Genomic DNA, 20,152 nt, shown 5'->3' with positions numbered 1-20,152 from the left:
GAATATTCTAACTAAAGAACACCTCCAAGGAGACGAACAGGTTGCGGACCCCCCGTCAGACCCACTGTTTGTATACTGTTCGATCGTATACTGATTAACTCTCAGTGGTTTCATTTTCCTCATATCAGACGTTGTTTCTTAGTTATTTTGAATATTCTGAGGTTGGGTTGAAAAGTAGCACATCGTCACGGCGTTGATGTCTTTAATAGAAGTGCTAATTAGCTTAACCTTTGATAATTAGTCTCCCTACTTCTGTTTCTGTGCTGTGTCCAAGTTTTTTATATAGCTATAATCGGTTTAAGTGGCATACAGAACTCAGCAGAACAGACGTTTTCCAAGACGCTCCTTCAGAGATCGCATTCATTAACGCTAAGAATGTATTTGTGAAAATATAATGAGTGGCTATGGCTTTGCTCCTGACAGGACGGGTCAAATGCAGAGGAAATGACTCCCTATGGGCACAATACTTTAGCTTATAAACTAATAAACGATATACACAGGAGATATGAATAGTACATACAACAGACATACAGTGAAAGAAGTAAAAAAAAAAAATACATCAATAGAAAAATATAAATTCTTGGATCATGGTTGATACAAAACCTGTATTTTTATTTATTATTATTATTTTTTTTCATTTAAAAATCAAATACCAACTAATATAGACTTGGTATGGCCAGTTTAAACTACTGTATTTTCCGGACACTTTTTTTCATAGTTTGTCCGGGGATGCGACTTATACTCAGATGCGACTTTATGTATGAAATTATTAAAATATATGAAGAAGGATGAAGTTTTCAATGGATTTAGTGACTTGTAGTGCGAGAGTAAACTTGTTAGCGTGTTTTTTCTGCTTTATTTATCTGATTAACTGTTAATATCTTACGTTAACAAACCAGACACGTGTTCAGTTCTGTCTATTCTTCATGTAGCTGAATAAATATAAATGTGTTACGTTACCATGATGTACTGATATTCAGCCTGTTGTTCTCTATTTTATTATTATTATAATTTGTCTTTAAAGATAAAATGTCTGTTCTTGGCGATGGATTTTGTAAAATATATTTCCCCCAAAAATGTGACTTATATATGTTTTTTTCTTCATTATTATTCATTTTTTGGCTGGAGTATTCCAGAGCAACTTTTAGTCTAGAAAACTCCATGTTTTTGAGGAGTAGAGGGATAACCACTCTGCCACTGAGCACCCCAGATATATATTTAGGAAGAATAAATCTTACTTACTTTAAATAGAACTGATTAAAAGGCTGGGTTGTTTATGTTTATGTTGTAAATGAATGTATTTTGTTTGAATTAAATCATATAATTAATTATTCTATGGCTGCCAAAATACAAACTAGTTGGACAGCACAAATGAACTCGCGTACCAAAGTCGTGTCACAGTGTGGAGGAGTTACTCAAATACTGAAGTGTGCTTTTAGATAAAGTTATAGCCACAAGATGTGACTTTTTATATCATCACAAATGCATCTTATGGTAGTTTAAAGGGCCTATATTACACAAAATTGACTCTTGTGAGCTTTAATCCATGTTTAAATGCTGTTATCTCCTCAAAAACAGACCTGGAGGTGTGTTTTGTTTCATTCACACATCTTTGAGTCACACTTTATTATTAATCTGTCTACAAAAAGCTCAAAAAGCTCTGTTCCACATTGTGATGTCATGAAACGGTAGTTATCAAGCTAGCAACTTCCTTTTACTTTTAGTTTAGTAGAGATTGGCAATTCCAGGGCTGAAATAATCCAAATGATTCTAGTGAAGGTGTGTGGAGTTCAAAAACACAGCGGAGCACTTCCTGTATCATCACATGACATCACTAGGTGGAACAAGGTGGAGTATTTTCTGTTATAGAGAAGAACAAAGCCTAAAAACGCAGGATTTGTGCGTTAAACATGTGTAAATGAAAGAAAACACAACTCCAGGTCTGTTTGTGACGAGAAAACATAACATGGATCAGGGACGTCAAACGCAATTTCACCGTGGGCCACATCAGGAAAATGGCTGCCGTAATTACTTTTTTAAATTGTTAATGAACTGTTTCTGTATTTTTTACTTCTTCAAGTTACAAATATTGCATATGCATTTGCAAAGAAGTAAAAATTATGGCTGTGTAACTGCGTATCTCCTGATAAAACAACATTTTAAGACCAAGATACCTTTTAATTTACCCTGTCGAGGACCACATAAAATGATGCGGAGGGCCATATTTAGCCCGCGGGCCTTGAGTTTGACACGTGACAGATCATAAAATAGCGTAAAACGGGCCCTTTAATCAATATGAAACGCATTTTTGAGTTATTTTTTTGTCATGTGCCAGCCCTAGTGTCTGTGTCGACTTGAACAGACATAATCCAATCGTTGGACTCTCCCATGCAGAAACTAAATCCATACAAAAATAATGGTACTGCACAAAGAGCAGAGTGGGTTGAGAGCCAAAAATGTGGAGTGTAGTGAAAGATTACACTTCCATAGTTTCTCACTTATCTCCAGGGCTCTTATCAGCACGCCTCTGAAATGGCCTGACAGAGCATACAGAAGGAGGAGTGACTCTCTGCCAATAATAACCCAGTAAAAGCAGCACTTCTGACCCATAAATCTCATTATATAGACGCCGCTCGTGTTGTCATTTTACTCCTTGCTTTTATTAGGACGCAAATGTCATGAGTAAATGTTGGCTTTTAATAATGAAACAGAGACGCTCCAAATCCCTCCTCATGCCCACGGATATTTTGGGAGAGCTCTGCATCTTTTTTTTTTTTTTTTTTTTTGAGGGAAAAACGGTGGAGAATCTGCTGAATACACAACACAAAAGGAGCCGGAATGTCTAGATTAATTCGATTCAACAAAAAATCCCCAGCCCAGTTTAAAGAAAATAACACGAAATTTAGCAAAAGGAAATATGTTTTTGTGAACAGATGAAAAAAGGGAATTATTTTGTGTGTCATGTGAGAATGTTTTAGAATTGGGTTTTTGAGGGAACAAGGAGAAGCTTTTGAGCAATCTGTATAAGACGCTTTCATCTGGCTTGGTTCTGTTTGGTTATTGGGGAAAAAAAGAAAGAAAAACATTTCAATTCCAAACACTAAATATATATCTTGTTGTTCCACCCAGACGTTTAGCCAGACAGAGATTGTGAGGTGAATGTGACCTGTGCTTCATTACTTATTAAGAACATGATTAAATATGTAACAATAAGTTAATGGGAGGCTGGAATAATTGTTGTACTAATGTGCTCACCCAGGAAATCAATACAGACTAGTAACTATTAATAACAACATTTATAATTGAACAGAATTAAGATAAAGTGAAGTTGGATTTATTTGTGTGTCCCAGCTTTAATACTTCATACTTATTTTGTTTAGTTTAGGCTAAGGTCAACGTACGCTGTGTAGGTCTCTGCATTTGACCCACCTTTTAATGTCTTTGGGGCGACCTGTCAGGATGGGTCCACCATCTCCAGGTCTTGAGGTATTGGTTTGATCGGGACAACCTTAACGGAGGCGTTTCCACCCTGAAGCCACTCAAAGGGAGATGGGTTAAGTGTCTTGCCCAAGGAGCTGGAATCACACAGCCAGCCTATGGTGGATCTGACTATCTATCTATTTTTTATTTGTTTATTTGTTTGTTTTTTTATTATTTTTGATATATTCATTTTTTATGTATTTTATTTATTTGTTTTATTTATATTTTATTAATTTATTTATATTTTATTAATGTATTTATTCATTATTATTATTATTATTATTATTTTATATATTTTACTTTTTTTTTTTTAATGTATTTTAATTAACAGACACGTATACACACACATGTACAGACACACACACACGCAACTACACGTTCACGCACACACACACGCCTCTCGTCCTCCGCAGGCCCGCACACACACGCATACACACACACAGATACACACACACAGGCACGCATAAATACACACACCCACACATGCACACACACACAGACGCAGACGCATACAAACATGCACAGATACACACACAGGCCCACACACACAGGCATGCACGCACACATAAGCATACGCACCGACGCACACAAACACACACAAACACACACACTCACAGCAGCAGAGGAGAGGACCAAATCCTGCAGACTCAGACGCAGCAGATCCCAGCCTGACCCTAAACTCTAAACTCTAAACCTGAAATCTGAAGTCGGAGTGGGCTGATGGACAAAATTAACTTGTCGCTGTTAAAACGGCTTTGCGCTAATGCGATAATCGCGCGCTAAAACTGACAGCCCTAATTCATTTATTTATTTTCGCCGCTAATTACCAATATTTACACTTCGTCACAGCAGAATTTCTATGGCCAACGTGAAGTATATCGCGTTTAGATTTGCCCTTCGTGTCTCACTCGAGTGTTATAATGAAATAAAAAAGATATATATGTCATTCCTTTTCACAGGTGCGCTTTACAGACACACACCATTAAGATAAAATTAATTAAAACATTACGCATTCGTCCGACAGACCCCGTCCAACCCCGTCTCCACGTCTCCACCCACAACACTCTTTCCATCTCCCCCGTTACATTTAAATCAATCACGCTGCAGCCATCTTGAACAAATTGCCCCGAACATGTCACAGACGAGACCATCTATCCTCCAAACATCGCCCCCCCCCATCTCTCTTTTGATCCCTATTACGCTGGATGCCCTGTCAGACACGCGGGGGTTAGCGGCCAATCAAACGCAGCCCTTTGATCCGTCCCGTGTAAGATGATTTCTGATCCCGGGAGCGTCCGTGTGGCGCTATTCCAATAAATGAACTAGCCTTTTGACCCTAAGTGGCGCTGTCAGAGGTTAGGACTTACTTTTATCCTAAATTGAATCGTTATTTCTTTGCTGTTTTAGAAGAAGTCAATGGGTTACGGCAAACAGGTCTCCTTTCATGTCTATGGAAAGAGTTTGTGGAGCGGAGAAGGATCAACGCGACCACGGCGGCTCTAAACGCCACGCAACATGACCCGATTTAGCCCACATCATCGGAGGCCACTTTGGAGTAACCGCACCGGAGCCAGACGCGTTTTGATTGATGGTATTAAGAGGAGTGACGCGCAAAGTGACAAAGAAGAATCCATCTGCCCCGAATCTATCTCGAGGTCTTCACGGATTATACTAAAGGTGCTTTGTGTGAAATTGTAGCATTCAGCTGAACAGAATAGAACAAATGTGCATCTCCACATAATAGAGGTTTAACTGCAAAGAGGAAAAGTGAAGGAGCTGTAAAAGTTGGAGTTTTCTGTTTCTTTTGGGCGTTTTAAATCTCAATATTCAACTAAAATGAGTTTATGAAAGAAACAAGTTCGCTGATGTCTAAGTTAGAAAGCTCTGGTGCCGTAAAAGTCGCCGTAAACGTCACATCACAACAAAGATTCCGTACCGCCGGTGGACAGATTTAATAATTTGTACCAAAATGACGACGCAACGCTGCCGAACCCTATGCGTATCATCGATTAAGAAAATAAAACTGGGGGCTTATGCCGGTGGAGGTGAAAACGGGGGGTTGATCGGCAAAATGGCGTCTTGAAAATAAGATTAAACTTCGCTCAAACATGCACAAATCACTTCAAAAACAACATCAGGTGAATAAATGTTGAAGAGAAACAACTATAAAACAATTAAAAGCATTAAAAAGATGTTTTTTTTGTCTGATTTAAGAGCCTGAAGATGTTGAAAATAAGATTAAAGATCGCTCAAACATGTTCCAATCACTCCAAAAATAACATTGTGTGAGTAAATGTTGAAGGGAAACAAGTATAACATAATTAAAAGCGTTAAAAAGTTGTTGTTTTTCTCTGATTTAAGAGCCTGGAGATGTTGTATGTCATCCATGCATGTTTGAGTAATTTATCGATCTTAAATGACCTTATTTGAACCATTAAAGCTCAGCAAACAAGGCTATGGCGCAGCTTCCACACAGCATTTTTCAATAAATATACAAAATCATGATACAAAACAATACACTGCGACTTCACAAACCTGATACGATGTGCAGTAGTTTGATGATTAGCGGAATGGACATCAATTTTAAGGAGATAGTGCTCTGAAAGGGGCTTAGAGCATCAAAACAAAGGTACCGTGGTGATCTAAATATGTTATATGTTCAGCTACTGCCCCATAGAAGTGCAATTTATGTGTTTTCAAGTTTATTTCCTTACCTGTCCTCTCTGATCTTCTTCTATCAAACCAAAACCTGGCACATTATCAGAGCTCGGTAACTTAGCGTCTAGTGGAAGTACGTGGGAATTCAACAGGGCCAGATCGGCAAATCTACTTACAAATTGGGAGTTTAGTCAAATCTTGTGCTAGCGGACACTTAATCAATCGCCAACAACCTTTCCATTCAAAGTCCCGCTTCTCACAGACAACAGGACATGTCTTCAGCGCTTTTGTTCGCCTTTGTAATACTTTGACTTCGCTAACAGACAGGAAGTCTTTTCAAAGCTGCCATATGGAGCTATGAAGGACAAAATTGCAGGCTTCTACCAAAAGCTACAATTGGCTGCAATTACTCCCCTAGCTTCACGGGCAGTCTAAAAGCTTTGTATCAAGTGACCAAAGGCCCTCATGCAGGCACGCAGTAATCTCTTGGAGCGATGGAGAGTTAAAGACTCTTAGCCAAGGACAAATACAACAACTTTCTGAACAGGCCTAACCTTTACAACTTACTCAGATTCCTCCACAGCAGTTCAAACGTGTTGCTAAGTTTTCACAGTAAATATTTCCAATTCTTGTTAAGATTCTTTGCTGGTTTTTCACACTTCCGTTTGTTTTGTAGACCAAACAACACACGTCCTGCCAAACTTTGTGGCTGTATTTGATGTTACTACTGTATGATGTTGTCTTCGGCCTGGCTGCGGACGCTCCAACGCATCTGTTCAATAAATGCTAAAAGAAGCGGCGGAAATGTTAACTCGGTTTAATAAGGTGTTACATATCAGACCTGGGACATGAAAATCACAAAACTATTTTAGTCGAGTTTATTTTACAACCAAGTGAATGTCAAGTTTCATGGTGAGTTAGAGTTAAAACAGCTCCAACGTGTTAGTGCCAGATGAACAACCTTGCGCTCTGAGGACTCATGATGTAGTCCTGGTTTAGTCCTGGTTTAGTCCTGGTTTAGTCCTGGTTTAGTCCTGGTTTAGTCCCAGTTTAGTTCCGATTTAGTCCTGGTTTTGTCCTTAATTATTCCTGGTTTAGTCCTGATGTAGTTCTGGTTTACTCCTGGTTTAGTCCTGATTTAGTCCTGATTTAGTCCTGATGTAGTCCTGGTTTAGTCCTGGTTTAGTCCCAGTTTAGTTCCGATTTAGTCCTGGTTTAGTCCTGATTTAGTCCTGATGTAGTCCTGGTTTAGTCCTGGTTTAGTCCCAGTTTAGTTCCGATTTAGTCCTGGTTTAGTCCTTAATTATTCCTGGTTTAGTCCTGATGTAGTTCTGGTTTAATCCTGATTTAGTCCTGGTTTAGTCCTTATATAGTCCTGGTTTAGTCCTAGTTTAGTCCTGGTTTAGTCCTGGTTTAGTCCTGGTTTAGTCCTGCCCTCCTGCTGGTCCCAGAGTCAGGACTAAATATGGAGAATCAGCATTTTGATTTTCTGCAGATAAAACACAGAACATTCTTCCTGAAGATGTGGGACAAGCCTCGACTTTGACCATGTTTAAATCCAGGCTCAAAACAGTTCTGTTTAGCTGCATGTGACTGAAAGTTTTTTTTTATTCTGCACTCTTCTGTTTTAATGTTTAATTTTATGATGATTATTTATGTTTTGATATGTTGTACAGTTGTCCCTCGCTATATCGCGGTTCACCTCTCGTGGCCTCGCAGATTTTTTTGTGCAGTTTTTCATGCTTTTTTCCAGTGTATTGGCTGTTGGACTGTAGACCATTGTCCATCAGTCTCCTCCGTGCCGTGTCTCCTGTACAGTACAGAATGTGTTCAGACAAATTCACATAAACGCTGGATCGCAGTGTGACTCTGAAGTGCTGTACGTTTGCAATTTGTTTTCTCCCCGACAAAACCCACAATGTCGATGAAACGTTCTGCACCGACAAAGACGCCTACGAAGGTTTGAACTTTGTGTTTAAACAAGAGAGAAATGTGAGAAAATGTTAACGCCTGTGTGAGAAAAGTGTATAAAGTGTGTGGTGAGGGGTTTTACAGCCGAAAAACATATAAAATAATTGTAAAAAATAAAGCTGACTATTTTTAGAACGTAACCTCCGCGATAAACGAGGGATCACTGTATTATAATGGGATATTGCAGTGGGGCGGCACATGCAGTTTTTTCAATGATCTATCACTGAAAACACAAAATAAAGTTGGTTTCTTTTGTTAAAGGTCATTCATCGGCACAAAAATAAACTCTTTTGTGGCAGGATTGTGACATTGTACTAAATAACTATTTGAAAGTGGAGCTGTTTCACCTTTGATTCAAATGATAATTCCTCATGTATTTTATAATCATAACAGCAGGTCTATTTCACCTGCTGCCCCGAAGGTCCGGACAATCAAACGTCCTTGTCCAAACAATAAACTCAACAACATTTACACGTTTGGAATTCTGCACCGGAAGAAAAATGTGAAAGCTAATTTTTGTGTTTGGAAATTGAGGGCGCACGGGTGGGACAAATCTGTGAGACTGGCCAAACAAACATGAGATTTGTCCTTGGGTGATCCACGATTCAATATGAAAAATGATTTGATCTGAAAGAAATTGTTTTGGTTTCTATTTAACTATCAAAACTGCCATTCGGATACTTACAACCTTTGACCTTTGTCACAGATTATGCATTTTTGGAATTGATTTAGCTAAAGCAAAGCAAGTGGAAGTGTGTTTGTACAGCACAATTCGTACACAAAGTAATTGAAAATGCTTTACAGAATAAGAAAGACATTAAAATCACACTGCAGCGGTCCCTCGTTTATCGTTACGTTCTAAAAATAACCCGCAATAGGTGAAACCCGTGAAGTATCAGCTTTATTTTTTACAATTATTCTATATGTTTTTGGCTGTAAAACCCCTCACCACACACTTTATACACTTTTCTCACACAGGCGTTAACATTTTCTCACATTTCTCTCTCGTTTAAACTCTCTCAAAGTTCAAACCTTCGTAGGCGTCTTTGTCGGTGCAGAACGTTTCATCGACATTGTGGGTTTTGTCGGGGAGGAAACAAATTGCAAACGTACAGCACTTCAGAGTCACACTGCGATCCAACGTTTATGTAAATTTGTCTGAACACATTCTGTACTGGACAGGAGACACGGCACGGAGGAGACTGATGGACAACGGTCTACAGAAAGCTCATGCATTTATTTTTTATCCTTGTTAGGGCTGCGACCAGGAGACAAACTGTTATTTAATCCATCAAAATCTCAGTTTTTACACATCTCAAACACATAGCATCTGTTTACATTTCTAGTATTCTTTGCAAACACTAAAATATCCTGCGTTTCTACTATGCGTACGACCTATTGACCTTATTCTGCCCCGCCCACTTTTGCTTCTAAATGCAACTAAACTGTAACTTCTTTGTCACTCCTGGTTTAGCGGGACTCCCTTTCATTTCAGTGGAGGATTTGAATTAAGTTTTGCTGTTAATAAAATAAATAAATGAGTCAATAGTGGGATTTGAACCACCAGCCTTGGGATAAATAAATAAATGAGTCAATAACAGGATTTGAACCGCCAACCTTCAGATAAATAAATAAAGAAATAGAGTCAATAGTGGGATTTGAACCTCCAACCTTCAGATCAGAGGACTACGTCTGTCACGATAACAAATTCTGAAGAGTAATATATTGCTAAAGTAAATATAGATGATAAACGATGGTACTAAAGCCACAGAACAGAATTATCCCCCAAAACCTATTTTACAAAACAACTGCAAGAAATAAATGACAGAATACAACACTTGAGTAGTTTCGTAACCCAAAAACTCTTGTTCCATTTGTCACGTATTGAACGGTAAGTCACTATAGTAAATATCTCAACAGGCCTACAAAGAACGAGCACTCCACCGACCGACCCGCCGCCGCTCTCATCTGACCCATGTAACACCTTTCAACCTCAGCTCGCCGTCTTCGTGCTGCCGCCCACACCGCACCTCATCATCCGCGAGCGAGACGCAGCACTTCGAGGAGTTTTCGGAGCCTTTCATATATATATTTTTTTTTGTTTTTTGGGGGGGGCAAACACTCGCGCAGATTCGACGACAGCAGCTGGAGCAGATATGACCCTTCCCTAACACGGAGTTCGCTCTGCTCAGACTCCCACGGTGACGCCCGCTGAGTCCACCTCCTTCACTACTCCCCCGTCTCTCATCTCTCCTTCCACATCAAATTTTCAGCACCTCCAAAACGCATTAATAGATAGGCCATTTTTTTTTATTTTTTTTTTTTATAGCTGTCCGCCTTGAGGGAGGAAACTTCACACACACAGACGAGTTGCGATGTGAATCATGAACGACTCGTAGGTCCTATACGGGTCTGAAGCTTGACGGGACCGGGGAGAGAACGCCGCGCATAATATTGCATCTTTAAACAGAGCACGGTGACGCCACTTGATCTGCAGACACCAGCCCGATTAGTGCTTCCTCTGAGTGCCTCCGGTCATTCAAAATTCATAACGGCTGCTGCGGCTGCTCCATTTGACACTTGTAGTAGTAGCAGTAGCGGTAGTAGTAGTAGTAATAGCAGTAGGGATGTCGTCCTTTAGTGGCTAACCTAATTAACCGGTTGCTGGTTTCTTAAACGCGCAACGAAATGCACAGACCGTAGACGCAAAGCGAAGAATCCGATGAGATTTCGAGTCCGCGCGCGTAAAGACTAAGTTGACCAGACGTCCCTACTGACCCGGGACAGTCCCAGTTTTGAGCGCTGCGTCCCCTGTCCCTGCAGATTTATCCAAAAAACCAGTGATTTGGCCCAGTTTCATACAAGAAATGTCTCACGTGTCCCTATTTTTTGACCAATTTCGCTGCCAACAGTAAAGACGGGTGTTGCGAAGCGGTGCTAAAGGTAGAAAGGAAGTAGCACGATCCTGGTTGTAAAAGGGTAAGTCATAATCGGTTCTTTAAGTACGAGGTAAATGAGAGCGTTACCGTAGAATTACAAAGAAACTAAAGTAATAAAAGAAGGCAGAACGAGTTCAAAACGGGTGCAAGGTAAAATTCAAAAGATCAAAACAAAACAGTCTCTAAACGAAGTCAAAGTACTATAGGTTTCTCGATTTTTTGCGCTGTAACAAGAGGAATATATTGTCATTTGTTGAGCCAAAATAAAGAAAACGGTGCTTGAAAATAAGCTTAAGGCAAAGACTCACCAACAGAAGTCCCTCAGACTCAGAATGGACAATGTTACGCTCTTTTTACGCACAGTTTTATTTATACCAACCATTTCAACCCGGGTAAGGACCGCAGTGGACCACACCATCTCAAACTAAAAATAAAAACAAACTAACAAAGCTAGCGCTCCTCACTTCAGATGTTTCCTGTCTAGAATAAAACGACTCTAAAGTGTTCCAAAGATCCGAGCGTTGCACTTCTACGTCAAACCTGTGATATTATTATTGGCGAAATGTGGTGCGGTAGTTCAGATAAATGCTTTTAATCCACAGAAGCCTGGAGATAAACGACACAGGAAGTAAAGTCGCTATCGCTAATCTGCAGCAGCTTCACCCTGATCCTCGCTGCGTGGATGTAAACAGACACACGTGAGAATTTACTCTTGCCTTTTTACTTTTTAAACGGCGTTTCACTCCCAGCATCTGCCCCTGACACTCTATTTTATTGGCTGTTGCCGTGGTGATGTCTTCTTGTTACGAATTTACCATACGACAAAGCAGCTCGGAGTCGCTCGGACGCCACACACGAGGATGACTACGGCTTAAAAATCGCACACGAAGACGCAAAGCTGGACCACGCCTCTTCGACGTCAAGAAGAAGCAAATCAGGTCCTAAATCGGGCAGATGATGAAATGACGAGCTAAAGTGCGACGGGCTTAAAATGGCCAAATTCTTCGTTTGTTAATTCGTTATTTCATTGGGATTTTAAGGAAGTACGTGCAAAACAACGGGAAGAATGTATGGAGTGAGTGAGCTGGAGTTTTTGACTGAACGATCTCAAACTGGCCTCTCGCTTTACTAGAAAATTGGGGTTTTTGCGCGAAATCCTAATCATTTTTAAAGTGTTTGCCAGTGCCACACCGTGTTCCCTTTTAGTCGATGAATTGATACGGAGCGTTCTTTAGTTGAGTTCAGTTCTTTTGGTGAGGAGTGTGGAAAGGAATGACACACATTTTAGATTTTAAAAAGAGTGGATATGTCAAAGTCAATGGGGAAAACGTCGGTATTCAAAAGAACTAGAGAATCAACTTCAATGTATAACTGCTACGACTAATAATAATAGCAGTGCGTATGTTTTATAAGGCACTTTTCAACAAATACAAAAAGCTCTGACAAACTAAGACCAATCTTGAACTATAAAAATGAGATACGTCCTCGCTGTCACATAAAGCGCCGTATCCTGCCCATAGATTTCAGCAAAGGTTTGCAGCTCCATTGATGTAGTATTCAAAACCAAATCAGGTATCGCACGAGAAAAGCCTCTCACCATCTGCCAGAGTCTTCACTTCAGAGTCTGGTTTTACAAAAAAAGTCTGAAACGCATTTTCAAAGTTTGAGCTTGAAACAAATGGCAACTTTCAAGCAGCCAAGAAAATCCAAGACTTAAGGAGGACAACACCGCTTTGGAAACACTGTAAAGAGTCTTCTGCATTCATTCGTCTTGGGTTTTTACTCCAGATGCCCTTTACAGAACTGGTCATTTCTGGCTGCAAACTAAGGAATAATCAAAGGACTCAAGGGACCACTACACAAACCAGATCAACTGAGATGTATTGCAACGATGCTAATCACCTTAAGCGAACCAGCACTTAAACGATCCAAGCATTAACCAGCACATAAACGATGTTAGCATTAACCAGCACATAAACGATGTTAGCATTAACCAGCACATAAACGATGTTAGCATTAACCAGCACAAAACGATCTAAGCATTAACCGGAACATAACGATCGAAGCCTTTACGAGCACAAAGCGATCTAAGCATTAACCAGAACATAAACGCTCATAATCAATCCAATCTGACATGTTCGCGCCATTCCTATAACGTTTATTTACTTCTTTACCCTTTGAGCATCAGCCATGTTGTTTACGTAGAAGCCGATTCACCTGGAACGCTCTGAGGTAAGAACATTCAACTGGAAAAAAACAAAAAATAAATAATAATCCCAGTTCCCAGTTGCAGAAGGCAGCGGCACCAAGCCTTTGTATCATTCTGAATCCTTTATTTCCTGTACTTACTGTTTTAAACCATATGAGATAAACCTGTTTAAAGGACACAAGCGCACACATGTGATCTACAGTTAAGTTCATTATTATCTTATTATCTATCTATTGTCTACTTTCATTTATTTATTCAATATTTCTTCACGTAGGTCAGCTGAGAGAGCGCATTCTCATGATCAATGGCGACCTGGTGAAAAGGCAATGCAATAACTGAACAAGACAAATGCACAACACTCTGCACAATCAATATAATTCTACAGTAAAACTTGAGCATTTTGAGACCTTGGGAAGGGTACAGCCGGAACAATAACATAAATACATTTTAAAAGTTTGAAAAGTGCTGCGGAAGCACAAATTACAATTCAGGAGGAGGCCAATTTAGAGCAAGTACGAAATCCTCCAGCGAATAAGAAGCGGTGTTTTTGGACAACTCTGGTTTTCAAACTGTACAAAAACACACCGTCTTACCAACGCGACTCTTTTGAGGAACTTATGCAAAAGGGATTCCAAACTTTTCAATCTTTTATCCTTCCCATCCCATATTTCACAAATGGCACACAGCAGGAGTCACGGAAGAGCCAACCAATTCCCCAGCCAAGATTCCACCTCAAATAGTGGCACAAGACAAAGAGACTAATGGAGTTTTGATCTGAGCACACAAGCCGCAGGCGTGACATAACACACGCCAACTTCCTCATTTCTCCAGACCGCACCGGGGGCTCTCACCAACAAGCTCCTCCCACAGCTCCCGCGACAACAAGGCAGTGCCACAAAACAGGTTGCACCATAATCAAAAATGCATCTTGCCATTTTATACAAGCCAGGAGAGAAAACGTAAGTATTTGTGTCGTCACGATACTAGAATTTCAAACTCAAATTTAAAACCAAGGAATAGAATTGATGCTCGATGCCAGTTCTGATACAACAATGATAATAAAAACCCTCTTTATTTAGACAATAGAAGGCGATTTTCAACATTAAATGGTAAATACTTTCTTTTCTATTCCCATGTGGGTTTAGAGTGTATCTGTGTAATCCGCCAGTCGCCCAGGAAAGTTCCGCAGTGTTCCATGGGTCTATGTGTCTTATAAAAAGTCACTGACACTTTTAAATTTTCAGTAGCTCTTATAATTCTTACGTTATACCCATCAAATTTTAGCAGTAGATAAACTGAGCTTTTCCGAGATTTTTGGCAATATATACGGTTATAATTGTTCACTTACACTTGAACTTATCACTACATAAACTACAGGAAGTAAAAATGACCTGATTTTTTAAAATAATGTTTCTTAAGTGTCCGCCATTTTTGGTTTGTCCCTGAATCGCCCAATCCAACACTTTGCATAACATTTTCAGCATTTCCGGGCTTATGTCTCTTATTTGATCCTCGATATTACGTTTTAAGTCGTTTATCGTCTGAGGTTTATTCACAAACACCTTTTCTTTAAGATCGCCCCACAGGAAGAAATCAGGACTAGTTAGGTCTGTGGAGATCACATACTGCCCCCTGTCTTTGGAAACCACTTATTATTCCTTTAATGGCGTTTACACTCGGGGCATCTCTGGTGTTAAAATGTGGATTTGACCCATGTGACTCAAAGTACCACTGGACAATGAGGGTTCGTTCCTCGGTGCTGTATTTGATCATATTAATGTCAGAAGGGTCGTTCTAAATGCTCTGAAAAAATAAAAGAAAAGTATTTAGAAACAAAAGAGTTATGGATTTTTTTCAACTGTCATTGACTTTTGTTCTGATGCAGCTCAAGATCATTCTAAAGATGTGCACAAAAGGATCATTTCTGTCCTGTAAATGGGACCTTTTTGGTATTGATACTTGTTCAATTGAGTAACTAGTTTTAGATGCCAGTTTTAGCATCAGTTAGTATCTGATTTTCGATACTTTTGACAGCCTGAAGCATCTCAAGGTTTGCACAAGGACAGTAAACAGCTCGAAAAAACTAAAACATCTTGATTGTGGTAGAAAAATTATCCAATCACTCACTGAGTTTTGGGGACCATTTCAAAAATCATTGTGACCAGCTTTTTACATGACAAACAGCAAAATTACAAATGAATAAAAATGATAATTCTTCAAGGAAAAATACAGCAAGACTTGATTGGATTATGCAAAATGATTGTCTGACCACCACCACCCAATCCAATCCAACAATCACAATCACTCATACAAGGTGAATGAGGCGCCTTGCTCAAAAACACAACACAAGGATTTCATTTTAGTGGAAGACTTCAAACCGTTGTTCTTCTTAAACTTCTCTCCTGATAGAACTTTTGCCTGTCCATTTTAGAAGTTTATGTTGTAATATGTAGTATGCAGTATTGCAGTATTTACCTAGCCCGGCAACCAGACTGGAGCTCTCTTTCTGTGGATGTCAGTCTGGTTTGCACCGATCCGATCACAACAAGAGGATTTAATTTTGGGAGAACACTTCAAACCATTGCTCTTCTTAAACTTCTGATTTTGACACATGATTCTGTTGTGGTATCAACTTAGACCGTATATATAAATGGACATAGCTAACCTGCTAACCTCCATCGTCTCTGGCTCCAATTTACTTTACATTATAAAACTGTCGCCCCTGTTTTGAATCTTAAAATGTTCGTATTAACCTGTTCTACATGATCCTGTTGTTTTTATTTCGCTATTGTGTCTGTAACTCAAGATGTGAACGTTAATAACAGACAAATCAGGCAAATTTTTTCCCTGAGGTCGCTCCTGTTAGCATTAGCCACGGGTTTGATTGACAGCGTTGCTAAGGGAAGAGGCGTTCCCTTCAACAGCCTCGCTCTGGATTGGCTCTTTGGTTGTTATGATACTTGCGGACAGAATTAATAATATGCAACTTGGCTCCAAATTTGCCACTATAACTGCTAGCCTCGATTAGCTTCATTTGACTGGAGACGAACGCTACGAGTGACAAATACAGTCTATGGTTATCAATTATGAGTGTTATTTTTATTTATTTTTATTTAATTTTTGTATTTATTCTGCAATATTAGTTTTGATTTATTATTATTGTTATATTCTTATTTATTTTTATTTATTTATTTATTTATTTATTTATTTATTATTAAAAATACATTTCTCTGATTATCAAATTCATCTTTCAATCCTGTCCATCTAAACTTGGTGTGAAAACTGATCTAGCCATGATTTTATATAGTCATATGTTCATTTATTTATTTAATTTTCCCCAGTAAACAGCTTCAAATTAAATCAAACTTTATTTATAAAACGCCTTTCATTCACAGCATGCAGGCGCGGGTCTACAGTGGTGCAAAACGGTGGCATCGCGGTCTCATTTCAACACGTTTGGACCCTCGTTTGAAGCAGCTAAAACAATGACATTTAATAGAAGCGCATTGTTAAAACTCAGATGCATCCACAGTCAGTCTGGTCCGCACCTGGGTCTGATCATGTAACCCAAACCTCTATACAATAAAAAATCATTATCTCACACCCTCCCACCCACAACAGCTCCTTTCAGATTTATCCAATACACATGCAAAGACGCTCACCCTGACCACGCTGCCTGGTATCCATTATTCAACACTTCGCCTCCAGCTACACTGTCACTGTATGGTTTAAGCTGAATGTACTAAATATATCATTTGTTTTGCTGGAAAACTTCAAAACGCTAAAAATGGACCCACTCAAATAAGGCACATGTACAGGAATATAGTAGTAGTAGTAGTGGTAGTAGTAGTAAGACAACAGCACCAGTGGCTTTATTTTAGCTACATGTACTTATGAAACCTTTTACTATAACTATACTGTTTGATTGACCTATTAAAAGTCTTAGTTGGCAGGTGTACGTGTGAACTTCTATGGGCTTTATTAAATACGTCTATGTCAAAGTTAAAGTATAATGAAGACACAGACATAATCTTAAAAATCAAATGTAAAAATCACATCTTATTCTATACTGACTTTAGGATCATTTGTTCCGAATACTCGTACGACAGAGCCCATTTTTGTTATTACCTTATGAAAATGAATGCGTTCTCCAGTCTCACCTGTGACTTTAAAAAGCCGCTTTAGAAATGTCAGCTCTTAGCCCTCAAATACAAGAATGCACATCATTTCTCATTCATCCAAGCTGCTACTCCACCATCTCAGGGGTTGTTTTTCTTCTAGCAGGCCACTAAGAACTTCACACGCCCCCTCCTTCTACCTTCTACCCCCTTCCTCCTCTTCCTCCTCCTCCTCCTCCTGACCGTGACATCACCAGAAAGTGTCCAGCCATAAGCACACTTCCCCAAGGAGATTTGGAGTACTAACAGTCCCGAGCACTCAGGACAGCGACAGGATAAGAGGGTGAAAAAAAAACTCTATTTGATGAAAGAGTAAAACGAGCAAGGTCGATGAAAACAGACAGAAGAGAGGAGATAAACGAAGGGACAAAATGATAAAAAATGTGTTCAAAATTTTTATTTTATTATTTTATTATTATTATTTTATATTTATTTATTTATTGGTTGTTTTTGGTTTCTTTTTTTGTTTTTTTACGTGTCCAAAATTATTATTTTTATTATATATTTATTTTTTATTTATTTATTTTTATTTATTGGTTGTTTTGTTATTTGTTTTTTAACATGTCCAAAATTATTATTATTTTTTATTTTTTTATTTATTGTTTTTTGTTGGGTTTTTTTTTGTTTTGTTTTTTTGTTTGTTTTTTTGGTTATTTATTTGTTGTTGTTTTTTTTCTTTTTACATGTCAAATTGTTATTGTTGTTGTTTTTATTTATTTATTTATTTATTTATTTTTATATTTATTTTTTTTTACTTTTTTTTGCCTTTTTTTTTTTTTTACCCTCCCCTTCTATGCCCTTCTATCCATTTATCCAGGCTTAGAATCATCACAAAGTCACACTAAACATGTATTGTAGCATCTAAGGCTGGATTACACAGCCTTGGGAAGGACTAAAACAGTTTCAAATCATATGAAAACCAAGACACTATTAATAAAAATCGCCAGAGTAAATAAATAAAATATCCAGAACTGGCCAATACATCTGGATATGACAAACGTGGTCGCTCCAACAGTTAAAGTAACAAGGCACTGGGGGATATTTGAACAGTGAATTGCCTACGCGTCCACCCTGAGCAATCACCAATTGACTTAATAGCACCATTGTCATGCGCGGGGCTACTCCCTCTCTAACATATGGGCACTTGATTCAGGGGGAGAATCACTAGTTCCAGCGGAGGAGGACTTTAGACAATCTGAGCTGCAATCAAGCCCAGTGCCTCAGCGCAATCAAAGAAAAGAGAGAGATGATGAGCGCGAGCCTGGTCCAATCCCCCGCTGATCACCGCAGGACAGAGCGTTTTAAATGACACCAAATTGTTAGGTGGATCCCTGCTCTGTGACAAGAGAGAGAGACGCGTGTCCAAAACGGAGCTGTGGTGACGGAAAATGCTTTTACGCGTGGACTGTAGAGCTGGTGTTGCGTGATTTCAACCCAGTCTGAACTACTACTCCATCCAATTCCCTAGTTTTACCCTTTGCCATCCACGTTAAGACGCACACAGACTCCAAACTCCACGCTACAAACTACAAACGTCACGTTTTAACGCGTAAATAAACGTGCGTATTTAGCCATTTTGCGTTCCAAGTCTTAAATACCTGTGCCTTTTTACGCACACGCATATACTCATATATTTTTACATTTCTTGGGATATATACAACGTCTACTTTAGGCATTTCACGTCCCAAGTCTTAAATACATGTGCCCTTTTACGCACACGCATACACTCATTAATTTTTTAACATTTCTTGGCATATATACAACGTTTACTTTTGTGGAACTGAAATTACCTTTGCGCTGGAAACGTCACAGCTGCCAGTTCAAATGCAATGATGTATGATGGCATTTTTCAGGACTACTCCGGCAAATTCTTTAATCACAACCATTTAAGACGACGCCAAACGCGATACAAAGCACAAACAAACGCGTATGAGTAAGTATGAGTCTGTATGGATGCGTAAATATTCACCTGAGTACGTCCTCCGTTGTGTTTACTTATCCTTTCTCGGATATCCATGTTACGCCTCGCATCTCCTCCGTACTTCTCCAGCCAAGTTGCTCTCCTCCAAGTGTCGCTCTGGTGGAATTAGTCCCCAAAACTCTTCGTTTACGAGCGTGCAGTGAACACAAGTCTTCACTGTTTCTTCTGTCAGAGCCTTATCGTGTTGTTCGAGCTCCTTAACCGTGCGCTCCAGCTCCAGCCCCGGGCGCACGGATGTAAAACCACAGCCAGACGGGAGTAGCGGGTTGTCGGGGGAAGTGGGGAGGAGGGGGGACGTACGCAGCGAAGAAGCAGCAGCAGCAGGAGCAGTGGAGACTAGAACACGGAGGTCCCAGCGTGTGTAGGCGTCGCTCTTACGTCTCACTCCTGGTTTTATCGCTTCATTTCATAGACAGGAGTGACAGGAGCGCTCCCCCGTAGCTCGTGTGGAGTCCTGCTCGTCCAACGGGAGGACTGGAGCGCGCGGAGAGAGGGACACGTGGGATACGGAGCCGAGTGTCTTCCTCTTCTCTTCTCTTTTCTTCTCTTCTCTGCTCTGTTCACGACTTTCTCATAAAGGGATGAGTGATGGAGGGGTTCTGGAGGCGTAGATACACAGAGAAAACGCGATGAAGATGGATTTAAATGGAGTAATAGTCATTTTACGCGCTTACACCCAAAAGCACTTTGTTTCGTGTTTGTTTGTTGGTTAGGTTTTTGTCACATAAATCAATGT

At 39.6% G+C, this 20,152-nt stretch overlaps 1 protein-coding gene across 1 annotated transcript in view; it reads right to left on the bottom strand.

The window, feature by feature from the left end:
• The window catches only part of cntn3a.1 (contactin 3a, tandem duplicate 1), a 224,685-nt gene extending 205,096 nt beyond the window's left edge, over window positions 1–19,589 (bottom strand). Inside the window, exon 1 of the mRNA XM_055223169.1 lies at window positions 19,405–19,589. The gene's annotated coding sequence lies outside the window, so the exon portion shown is untranslated. The remainder of the gene's footprint in view (window positions 1–19,404) is intronic.
• Between the last annotated feature and the right edge of the window lie 563 nt (window positions 19,590–20,152).

The sequence above is a fragment of the Periophthalmus magnuspinnatus genome, chromosome 7 (assembly GCF_009829125.3).
Source record: "Periophthalmus magnuspinnatus isolate fPerMag1 chromosome 7, fPerMag1.2.pri, whole genome shotgun sequence".
NCBI classification, from domain to species: Eukaryota; Metazoa; Chordata; class Actinopteri; order Gobiiformes; family Gobiidae; genus Periophthalmus; species Periophthalmus magnuspinnatus.
The sequence above is the reverse complement of the archived record's forward strand: the minus strand, read 5'-3'. Positions and strand labels throughout refer to the sequence as shown.